This window comes from Schistocerca americana, chromosome 3 (assembly GCF_021461395.2).
Source record: "Schistocerca americana isolate TAMUIC-IGC-003095 chromosome 3, iqSchAmer2.1, whole genome shotgun sequence".
Classification (NCBI taxonomy): domain Eukaryota; kingdom Metazoa; phylum Arthropoda; class Insecta; order Orthoptera; family Acrididae; genus Schistocerca; species Schistocerca americana.
In genome coordinates, this window is record NC_060121.1 from 981,025,912 (window position 1) to 981,038,775 (window position 12,864).

The 12,864-nt window shown below is 42.7% G+C and overlaps 1 non-coding gene across 1 annotated transcript; it reads right to left on the reverse strand.

Annotated features, from left to right (window-relative positions):
- Positions 1–234: 234 nt before the first annotated feature.
- Positions 235–309, reverse strand: Trnat-ugu. Its single transcript has one exon. It is a non-coding gene; the product is annotated as a tRNA-Thr (tRNA).
- Positions 310–12,864: the final 12,555 nt, after the last annotated feature.

Here is a 12,864-nt window from a genome sequence, read left to right on the forward strand (position 1 = left end):
ATTTACAAAATTAAAACTTGTTAAATATGCGTAGAAGAAACTGCAGAAGTAAAGTTAGGCTTTCCGAGGATGAGAGGGGGGTGGGGTGGGGGTGGGAATTGAGGGGAAGCGCAGTTTTGACAGTCCTGCGAGGTGCGCATGTAACCTCGGTACGGTTTTGTAATAATAATTAAATCAAGACCCTAAGCTGTCGACAGGCGTTAATATACATCAACGGGGACAGTTGAAAATGTGTGCCCCGACTGGGACTCGAACCCGGGATCTCCTGCTTACATGGCAGACGCTCTATCCATCTGAGCCACCGAGGGCAGAGAGGATAGTGCGACTGCAGGGATTTATCCCTTGCACGCTCCCTGTGAGACCCACGGTCCCTACTTAATGTCCACACACTACATTCGTAGTGCCCCCGCCCATTACACTCATTACTCGCGTAAGAGTTCGCGCAATGCGTGTGCATCGAGCACAGAAGAAGGTCAATGGCCGGTTACCCTTAACTATATGAAGATGGTCATGTCCGAAAGAACACATACCATCGGTGACCGTGCAGCTCTCTTAGAATGTAATGACAATTAAATCAACACCCTAAGCTGTCGACAGGCGTTGATATACATCAACAGGGACAGCTGAAAATATGTGCCCCGACCGGGACATGTCCGAAAGAATAGATACCATCTTCATATCGGGACTGTTTTTTCCCAATACCTGCGCTACACAACTCAATGGTCCGACTCCAATGAAGAAATGTTAAACACCAACAGTCCCTTGCTTCACCGAATTTCGTTTAACGCCGTGTTGCTACATCTGCAAAAACATTAATTACGAGAATTAGTCAAGCAGAAACAAATACAACGCTATCTTAGAGTAACCGCGGTTATTTAACACTCGTGTGCAGAATTCAGAATTTGTATGGATCAAGGAGCAAGCCGCGATTGTGGGGAATGAAAAGGCCGACCAACTGCAAAGAAAGTAATACAACAGAGATGAAATCTACCTGGGTACCTAACTGCTGTAGACGGAGATATGGTCAGAAAGAAACAGAACAAACAAATAGTCGGAGACCGAACATTTGTACATGCCCACCTGGAACAGAAAAATCCATCCACATGCAACGAAAGCGCCATGGGACGCTGAAATGAGCGATGTGTAATGTAACTCTACTAGAAAAGGGAACAAGAGGCGGTTTGTAAAGACCATTGCGAGGCTGCAATTCAATCACGGTTGCTACCAACAGCACCTCCACATCACTTCAAGTCACGCCTTCGCTGCGACTGTGGATAGATTCAGGAGTCAAGCACATGAAAGTTTGCTGGTGTAGTCATACAAAGAAGACTTTCACGACCGGATGATTCCGCTGCTGAGAATTTTTCCGGGTTGTATGGCCGTGGTCCATGGACCTCTTCAATCCCTGACGTTTCATCCAAAGCTACGTTGGACATCTTCGGAGGTGCTCCTGGTTGTGCTGAGTCTTGCCGACTGACGAGTTGGACGTCGAAGAGCGGCCTAAATACTGTGGAAAGTGGGCGTGGTCTGGATTTTACGTGTTAGCAGACATAAACCTTGCCAAAGATAAAAAAATTTTAACTATCGATTGTAGTACGTCAAAGATAAAAATTTCTCATCGACTGTGTAGCGCCACAGTCCATATATCACAGAGTTTCATGGCTTCTTCTTTTCAGTTAAAATTATCCCCATGTTTATATATTTCGTTGGCTTCTCTATATAGCCGTGGATAATAGTTCGTCATAGCACATAAAACTTCAGTTTCCGAAAATTTCACTACGTGATCACCTGATTGAAGAGCATGTTCCGCCACGGCTGACTTGTCTGTTTTCCCTAGTCGGCAAAGACTTTAATGTTCCTTCAACCATGTATTCTCACTTCTCTTTGTAGTTCCAATGTAGACCTCGCCACACGTACACGGAATCTTGTATACACTGGTCTAGACCCTAAGGAGCTGATCAAAATGAACCAAGAACTTGCATCTAATCTTCTGATAGTCTTGACAATATCGAACAGAATAACGTATAAGTTACTCGTGGAATTCATGTTAAGAGTTGGCATTGAAATATAATCGATCAGTTTTGTGTGTGCGTGTTTTGGTTGTTTAGAAACTAGTGAATTACCTTAAGCCGGAGAGACTTGATTCGCACACAGCACTTTTTTCAGTGTTAATGGCAATGAAATTTGTGTTTCAAAATGCTTAGCAATTTGTGGAAAGACAGCCCAATAAGTCTGAATTAGCTTTACTGATGTACCAGTCGTGTATACAATGAAACAAGAGAGGTGCAGATTCGCAGCAAGAAACAGCTGTTAGTTGATGGTCGAGAATGGTCCAGGAGCGCCACAGCTCGCCCCTACTGCACTGCCGGACTGGCGGAGAACCGCTGTTTCTCACAGTGATTGGAAGCCAGTCGGTATTGATGAGGCAGAAGCGCGGCTGGCCGATGCAGTTAAAGGATACGGCGGCTACAGGGCCCGTCTTATCCCGCAATCTTCGCTGCCCCGCCGCGCTATCCATTACTGCGACGCTACTGGGCCAGACACAGCACTGCACCAGGCGGTCCTCCCGATCCGGCGAATTTAGTACGGAGAAGCTACAAACTACGGGACATGCGCTGATGTCCACTTTAGTCTGCAGTTGGAACCCACCGCTATCGATATTTTACGAAAGGTTCTCCCCACGACGATCATGATATCTAATCATACTTCTTGACACACCGATGAAGCTAGTGTGATTCACGTTTTTCCTCCCCGCAGTCGAGACATTTTAAAATAAACAAGTCGCAGGGCGGGACAGTAGTGAAACACAACAAGCTGTTTATTCTCAGGAAGCAATGTAATCGGCAGTGGATGTCAAATTGTTTCCATATTTTCACATTTCCAGAAGGCATTTGACGCCGTTTCTCACAAGCGACTTCTAATTAAATTGCCTGCCTATGGGCTATGGTCTCAGTTGAGCGACTGGATTCGTGATTTCCTGTCGGAAAAGTCACAGTTCGTGGTAATTGACGGAGAGTCATCGAGTAAACCAGAAGTAATATCTGGCGTTCCCCAAGGAAGTGTTATAGGCTCTCTGCTGTTCCTGGTCTACATAAACAATTTAGGAGACAACCGCAACAGTCCGTCTAGATTGTTTACAGAAGATACCGTCATTTACGGTCTTATAAAGTCATCAGATATTCAAAACAAATTCCAAAATAATTTAGACAAGATACCTGCGTGATGCGAGATGTGGCAACTGACTCTAAATAATGAGTTCTAGAAGGAATCTTCTAAATTTCGGTGAGAGTATAAAAAAACATAAATCTAACGGCTGTAAATTCAACTAAATACTTACATCTTGCCGGCCGATGTGGCCGTGCGGTTAAAGGCGCTTCAGTCTGGAACAGCGTGACCGCTACGGTCGCAGGTTCGAATCCTGCCTCGGGCATGGATGTGTGTGATGTCCTTAGGTTAGTTAGGTTTAAGTAGTTCTAAGTTCTAGGGGACTGATGACTACAGAAGTTAAGTCCCATAGTGCTCAGAGCCATTTGAACCATTTTTGAACTTACATCTTACAGTTACGAATTACTTAAACTGGCACGAGCACATATATAGGGTGAGTCACCTAACGTTACCGCTGGATATATTTCGTAAACCACATCAAATACTGACGAACCGATTCCACAGACCGAACGTGAAGAGAGGGGCTAGTGTAACTGGTTAATACAAACCATACAAAAATGCACGGAAGTGTGTTTTTTAACTCAAAACTACTTTTTTTTTAAAATGGAACCACGTTAGTTTTGTTAGCACATCTGAACATATAAACAAATACGTAATCAGTGCCGTTTGTTGCATTGTAAAATGTTAATTACACCCGGAGATATTGTAACCTAAAGTTGACGCTTGAAACATTGTCCTCACTTCATTGCAGGGGCCCAAACAGCTGCAACATACATCGCGTTTCTACAGAATGATCTGCCAACGTTGCTCGAAAATGTCCCACTGGAAACGCGTCGACGTATGTGGTATCAGCATGATGGTGCACCTGCACATTCCGCAATTAACACTAGGCTGACCCTTGACAGGATGTTCGACGGGCGTTTCATAGGACGTGGAGGACGCATAAATTGTCCTGATCTTACACCTCTGGACTTCTTTCTGTGGGGTACGTTAAAGGAGAATGTGTACCGTGATGTGCCTACAATCCCAGAGGATATGAAACAACGTATTGTGGCAGCCTGCGGCTACATTACACCAGATGTACTGCGGCGTGTACGACATTCATTACGCCAGAGATTGCAATTGTGTGCAGCAAATGATGGGCACCACATTGAACATCTATTGGCCTGACATGTCGGGATACACTCTATTCCACTCCGTAATTGAAAACGGAAAGCACGTGTGTACGTGTACCTCACCCCTCATGGTAATGTACATGTGCGTCAGTGAAAAAGACCAATAAAAAGGTGTTAGCATGTGGACGTAATGTGCTGTTCCAGTCTCTTCTGTACCTAAGGTCCACCACCGTTCCCTTTGGATCCCTACGTAATTCGGTGCTCTCCGATACGATCGAACAGCGGCGGAGTGGTACTCAAGCGTCAACTTTAGGTTACAATATCTCCGGATGTAATTAACATTTTACAATGCAACAAACGGCACTGATTACGTATTTGTTCATATGTTCAGATGTGCTAACAAAAGTAACGGGGTTCCATTTAAAAAAACGTAGGTTTCTGTTAAAAAACATACTTCTGTGCATTTTTTTGTGGTTTGTCGTAACCAATTAAACTAGCCCCTCTCCTCACGTTCGGTCTGTGGAATCGATTAGTTAGTATTTGATGTGGTTTACGAAATATATCCAGCGGTAATGTTAGGTGACTCACCTTGTATAGCGTTGTGGGGATAGCAGCCCAAAGACTACGATTTACTGGCAGAACACTTAGAAAGTGCAACAGGTCTACTTAAGAGACTGCTAACATAATCCCTGTCCGCCCTCTTTTCGAGTATAACAGTGCAGTTTAGGATCCGCATGAGATAGGGTTGACGGAGGACATGGAAAAAGTTCAAGGAATGGCAGCTCGTTTCGTACTATCGCGAAGTAGGGGAGGGAGTGAAACGGATATGATACGCGAACAGGAGTTGCAATCATTAAAAGAAACTCGGTTTTCGTTGCGACAGGAGCCTCTCATGAAATTCCAATCACTATGTCCTCAGAGTATCAAAACATTTTGTGGCGCCCACCTACATAGGGAGGAATGATCTTCAGAATAAAATAAGAGAAATCAAGAGCTCGGGCGAAAGATTTCAATGTTCGTTTTTCCTTCGCTCTGTTCGAAAGTGGAACGGTAGAGAAACGGTTTGAAGGTTGTTCGATGAACCCTCTGCCAGACACTTAACTGAGAATTACAGAGTAACTATGCCAATGTAGATGTAGATTGAACAAAAAAATTATCTGTAATATAATGTTTTAAACCCTGTAGCTACAGGCGTGATTTTACACACCTATACTCCGCAAGTGATCTTACAGTCAGCTCTTCGTGTGTGTGTTCGGTCTTTCGACTGTTTTGATGAGGCCCGTCAGGAATTCTCCCCTGTGTCAACCTCTTCAGCCCAGAGTAGCACTTGCATCCTACATCTTCAATTATTTGTTGTATATATTGCAATTCCACCTTCCCCTACAGGTTTTATCGTCTATACAGCTCACACACCTGCCATGAAGTTATTTCTTCACGTCTTAAAATGTGTCCTATTAGCTTGCCCGTCTTCTTGTAAATGTTTTCCAGAAGGTTCTGTTCTCGCCGATTCCACGCAGAACCTTCTTATTTCTTATCTTTATCAGTCCACCTAATTTTCAACATTCATCATTAGCATCACACTTCAAACGCTTCGATTCTATTTTCCGATTTTTCCACAATCCATATTTCACTGCCATACAATTCTGTTTTCCAGATGTACATACTCAAGTTTCTTCCTCAAATTAAGATCGTCGTTTGATACTAAAAGGCTTCTTTTTACCAGGAATTCACTATTTGCGTGTGCTAGACTGCTTTTTACGGGTAGATACCATCTGCGCGCGAATACATTTGCTTTTTGCCTAAATGGACGAGAGAACAGGTTCAGCACTGCCTTAGCAAATAGATCGACTGCGCGGGAGCCTTTTCTCGTTTGCTACTTCGTAATGTAATGGATGCCATTTTTTAACCCTGAACTGAAGCGTAAGTAAGTGCAGTCGTAGCACGTAGACCCGCCGCTGAACAAATGATGGTAGTTATGTTTTGGGACAGCAATGGTGTAATCCTCATTGTGTTCAGGATACTATCGTCACAGGTTCCAGAAAAAATAATTAAAAAAAGCTCCTTTGACCACGGCGATGTAATGCCTGAAAGAGGCTACACGTGTGCTTTTCACCGAGACAATGCACCAACGCATCGGGTCAACGCGACGCATGACTTCCTTCATGAAGACAACTTTGAAACGGTTTCTCACACCCCTTACAGTAAGAACACATAGCCGATAAACACTGCGCCGAATGGCGGCACTGTCCAGAGAAGCTATATGCGCCTTCGGGTTGCACACAGAGAACGTTGGTCTGTCGGTCCAGATGCAACAGTACCATTACGAGTAGAACATCGCATGTGTACTGTTCGCCTTGTAGACTTGCTCACACGATTTTACAGCAACTGTCCGGTAAAAAGTTTCATTTTTGCGTTACTTGTAGCCTTATATGCCAGCTTCTTGGTTAAGTGCTCATGATTTCGTTAATGGTTATAGCTTTTGTGATATTTCGCGTTTAAGTAAGACACTGTGCGCAATTCGGCAAATTAGCAATAAAAAATAGTGATCGCTAAGATTTAGCGTTTGGTATATATTACATCACTTGTTGCTGCATATGAAATGTAGCTAACATATTGAATGTTTCGTTAGACTTGGGGGGGGATGTCTCTATCACGAATCTCGAGGAAATGGTCCGCACTCAGTTCCGATCACGTGTGCCAGCGATAAAGCCAGAATGGAATATTCGTAACATCCTTCATGTCATACACGGTTTGAGATATTGAAGCGGGATTTTGGCAAATGATGGCACACAAAGAGGAGAGTATTTTGCCACTTGCCCTATGGTTAATATGAACTTCGTCACCGACCGCGTTGTTCAAGTAGCTAAGCATTTTTTTCGATGAGATTATAAGTGTTTCAAGGGCTAGTGAAAGGTGAATTGCTGTGGATTTTGCAACGACGTAAGTGACACGTTTATTTTCAGACTGTGGATGTGCTTCTTGATAAGCTATTCACCTGACTTGCTCTCACTTCATCACTTAATAAACTACTGCTTCAGGATTGTGTTTCTGCACTGGCATGTAAGTGAGGTGACATTGTGTAAACTCCGCTGCGTTTTAGCAGTAGAACGAAATTTTAAAATACCAACAAGAAAGAAGTAGGTTTTTAGTCAAAATTAGCTACTGTTAACGTTTCTCTGAAGAAGAAAATGGGTAAGAAGCCGGGGGCAAGTAAATCGGTCCTTTTGTAGCAATTTCAGTGGAATCCTGTAATCCAGTGTACTTATAATAATAAGCAGCTGGTAATGAAACTCACCACAAGAATTTTCTTTGTACACCTCAATGATCTGAGAACTATGAAAAAATTCATACCAAATAGTACACCATCGTTTTGATCCGATGAGTGAAGGACCGAATTTATGTAAAAAAAAATGTTTTGATCTTGATGAGTAGTTGCGAGTGGCTCATAAAAGGAATTAACAGCGATTTAACGAATAGAACTATTCTCCTTTTTGGCTGTGGAATATTAGTTCTTGTTGAGGCAAAGTATTTTGTCGCTCTGAAGCTGGGATCACTCTGACGGCTTGCAGAATGATGTCGACTGCTCGCCAACAGGAAAACAGATTATAAATAACTTCGACGAACTAAGAGACATTTCAGGTGAAACAGTTCAGAAATTCACTTTGAATGGGGATAGGCATCAAAAGATCCTGCACTCTGTACTGTGAATAGTCGTTATTTTTCTTAGAATAGTGATGTGTAGAGCGATAATGCTTTGGCAAGTTTCGCCGACCGGTGTGGCCGTGCGGTTCTAGGCGCTTCAGTCTGGAACCGCGTGACCGCTACGGTCGCAGGTTCGAATCCTGCCTCGGGCATGGATGGGTGTGATGTCCTAAGGTTAGTTAGGTTTAAGTAGTTCTAAGTTCTAGGCGACTGATGACCTCAGAAGTTAAGTCGCATAGTGCTCAGAGCCATTTTTTTGGGCAAGTTTCAGTACCAGCTAGCCACTGTAATAAACGCTCTGGGTTTCGTAATTCCGTGGAAAATGTCACAAAAGCAGCGATTTACTTTCCGCCCGACTTGTTACACTTTTCTCACTTTCAGAGAAGCGTCATCAGCGGCGAATTCTGAGTAACACCCAAATTTTTCTTGTTCTCGTGTTATAATCCATGTACTGCTTCAGGCCTATTACTCTGAAAAATTACGTACGTTCCAAGTTTACTGTGTTACTATGTTGCGAAAAAGAAAATCGGTAACCTTAGAACTTCAACGTACCTCGGACCGTCCTAGACGAGATACTGTTGTTGTAGCAAAATAAAATGGGGTGACTGATTGTTCAACTCGTTTCTCGTCTTGGCGGTGCAGCCTCTCTGTTTGTCGGGAATCCTTCGTCTCGGGTGTTACACCTTGATAAGCCAGGCTGTTTTTTCCACACATCTCGCCCAGCTGCTTGCGTCGCTCGCTGGCTACGAAGTAACTCATTCTGTTGGTGTTGTGTGTTATACGTTGCGTTGCGCTGGTGACTGTCTGCTGGCGCACGTGCGTGTTGCCGCGGAGGTAACGGGCAGCAGATCTCGCCAGGGCATCGAGGCGGTCGTGGGAACGTGGCGAGACTTTCACTCAACCACTCGCCGCGCCTCATTTTCTACGACCGCGCTGCTGTTGCCTTCTCTCCAGTTCCTAGCACCACACTTTGCAAGATCACCGCTGCAGGCTGCTGTACCGTTTCGTGCAGTTTGTAACACTGCGTATTGTCGGAAGAGTTTTTTTCAAAATTTGGGTGTTCCAGAGGGATAAGGTAAAACAATGGTAATGGAACAGAATCAGATTGCGAAATGACACGGTAAAAGTAATCGATGAGTTTTGCTATAGCGGCATCAAAGTAACTGATGATAGCCGAAGTAGCGCCCCCCCCCCCCCCTCCCCATGAACCATGAACCATGCACCTCGCCGTTGGTGGGGAGGCTTGCGTGCCTCAGCGATACAGATAGCCGTACCGTAGGTGCAACCACAGCGGAGGGGTATCTGTTGAGAGGCCAGACAAACGTGTGGTTCCTGAAGAGGGGCAGCAGCCTTTTCAGTAGTTGCAGGGGCAACAGTCTGGATGATTGACTGATCTGGCCCCGTAACACCAACCAAAACAGCCTTGCTGAGCTGCTACTGCGAACGGCTGAAAGCAAGGGGAAACTACAGCCGTAATTTTTCCCGAGGGTATGCAGCTTTACCGTATGGTTAAATGATGATGGAGCAAAACGAGGATGCTGGAATGTAGTCGAATTAAGTCGGGTGATGCTGAGAGAATTAGATCAGGAAATAAGACACTTTAAAGCAGTAGATGAGTTTTGCTATTTGGGGAGCAAAATAACTGATGATGGTCGAAGTAGAGAGGATATAAAATGTGGACTGGCAATGGCAAGGAAAGCGTTTCTGAAAAAGAGAAATTTGTTAACATCGAGTATAGATTTAAGTGTCAGGAAGTCGTTTCTGAAAGTATTTGTATGGAGTGTAGCCATGTATGGAAGTGAAACATAGACGATAAATAGTTTGGACAAGAAGAGAATAGGAGCTTTCGAAATGTGGTGCTACAAAAGTATGCTGAAGATTAGATGGGTAGATCACATAACTAATGAGGAGGTATCGAATAGGATTGGGGAGAAGAGAAGTTTGTGGCACAACTTGACTAGAAGAAGGGATCGGTTGGTAGGACATGTTGTGAGGTATCAAGGGATCACCAATTTAGTACTGGAGGGCAGCGTGGAGGGTAAGAATCGTAGAGGGAGACCAAGAGATGAATACTCTAAGCAGATTCATAAAGATGTAGGTTGCAGTAGGTACTGGCAGATGAAGAAGCTTGGACAGGATAGAGTAGCATGGAGAGCTGCATCAAACCAGTCTCTGGACTGAAGACCACAACAACAAGCCGAAGTAAAGAATGTGTAAAATGCAACTGCAAGAAAACTGTTTCTGAAAAACAACAAACAAAAACTTGACAACATTGCACACAAATTTGAGTGCTAGGAAGTTTTTCTGCAGGGATTTGCGTGGCGTGTACCCTTTCACGGAGGTGAATCGTGGTTGATAAGAAGTTCAGACAACAAGAGAACAAAAGCTTTCGAAATACGGTGGTACAGAAGAATGTCGAAAATTAGATGCGCAGAGCGAAAAACTGATGAGAACGTACTAATCAGAACTGAGAAAAAAATAAATTTATAGTAACTTGACTGAAGAGATCGGTTAGTAGGGCACATTTTGAGGCGTCAAGGAATATTCAGTTTGGTAAGGAAGTAAGTATGTGGGTGTGGGGCGGGGGAGATAAAAATCGTAGTGGGAGACCAAGGCTTGAATACAGTAAGTAGGTCCAGACGGATGTCGGGTGCGGTAGTAATGTAGAGATGAAGAAGCTTGCACAGGACAGGCTAACGTGGACAATTCCATCAAAGAATTATTCGGACGAAAGCAACAACAAGAAAACACAGAGGGGAAAAAAGAAGAGAATGAAAATGTTTGACGTTTGCTGTTATACACTAGTAGGTGGACTAAAAAGACATAAAGAAGTTCTCCGCAGGCAAGATGAGATAAGGAATGTATGTAAAAATGTTTTTAATATTTGCAACCATCTATCTCAGTTGCGAACTTCAGTTACGTCCTATCCTACAGATAATAAAAGAATGATTTTTATTATCTATATGATAGAAAATAAAAATGGAAAAGACTGACTACAAGAGGAGACAGATTGATGAAAAATTTCAGCCAGCTCAAGCTCAAAAGTAGCCACACCTGAAAAACCGGAAATTAAAATATCCTTTAATACAAAGAGTACAGTTCCATTGAAACTAAAAACAGCGACAGAAGAGAAATACAATACTTCAACAATCTATGAAAAAAGCCCAATTTCAAATGTACTTGGACGACCGCCAGGACCCGAGGAAGCTGTCGTTAAGATTATTGTCCTTGAAATACAAGGTTCCGAGTTTGACTCCGGCTCGGCAAACAGTTTTAATCTTCCAGAAATTTAAGAGCAGCGCGCACTAGCCACATTTGTGAGATTTTCATCCTGGGAATTTCCCACATTCTCTGCATATTTCGGCAAATATTCTCATCAATTCTCATTTTCCATGCGTCATCTGTCTGTCTTAACAATGAAAATTCTTCCTGCACTTTCTGTTCCTTTTGTTCCTCGACTGAAGTTATACAGGGTGTTTCTAAAACTGGTGTCACATAAACAACGCATGACTCACTGTCAACCATTCACACGCACAGAAGATTTAAGGTGCAGACTCTAGATGGTATAGTGTAGTGCCTAATTTTTTGCAATTGTGGAAATATATTTATCGATAAGGTGTTTTTAGTTAAGTCTCTTTAATTCTTTCTTCTGCAGCCTATATTTCTACTCTATTTTTTAGTGCCGTTCTGCCAACATATTTAAATTTTCTTCTTCTTCCTATTTTACGGATGTGTCTTCAGAAGCACTTTCTAAACATTTTCATCGGCCCTTTTCGTAACTCTTTGCTATCCTCTCTAAAAATATGTAGAAGTATAACTCCTGTTTTTATATCTTGTAAAATCAATACGAAAGGGATAACAGAGACGACGTAATATTCTGATGGATCACAATATGTTGTTCCAGGAACGGATACGTCGCCGTTGACTATATATAATTCGCGTTCGAATGATCGCTTCCTGGAAGCAATATACAAGTATTATTGCCACACGAAATTTACAATTTAGCAATTACAAAGTAATAAGGTTAATTTGAAGACTGTAATTGGTGTTTTCCAGTGAACTTTCCAACAGAATTAATTTTTTGTTGATTATTAACATTACTTACTCGTTATCCACGCCTCGTACACTAGTGTCATAAAGTGAACGTTACTGGCTAAATATCTTTTATTCTACTTGTTTTATGCGCATCTGAACTTTGTAACGCTCCTACTCTGATGTCCACGAACATTAAATTTATACAGTATTTAGTTGTAACTGTATTTTACACAACAAAATTTACGAGTATATTGCAATGTATTTAGAATTATTAAACAAAAGAAAACTTGCTTTAACTATACTTAGCTTCATTAAGTACACTTCTCTTTGTTTATCGTTTGCTGAAGAATGTAGTCATTCTGTTAGTCGTAGAATTTGCTATGAATATGTCATGAGTGCACATACCATCTCCCACCATAGAACAGTCTTCCATGTTCCCCAGAGAACGACATCAACTCCACACTGGTTGCTAAGCTCGAACTAACTCACATCATCTCGCCAAAATTCCCGGAACCGAGTCAAAGACATATTTTACATACAAAAGAAAGTACATTTCACAAATTAATCTGAGTTAATATAAATGAAAACTTGTTCCCTTTATGATTGTTGTGTACTTCTTACAATAATTTTAGGTTCAAATGGCTCTGAACACTAAGGGACTTAACTTCTGAGGTCATCAGTCCCCTAGAACTTAGAACTACTTAACCTTAACTAACCTAAGGACATCACACACATCCTTGCCCAAAGCAGGATTCGAACCTGCGACCTTAGCGGTCACGCGGTTCCAGGCTGAAACGCCTAGAACCGCTCGGCCACTCCGGCTCGCAAATACTAATAGATGGTTGTT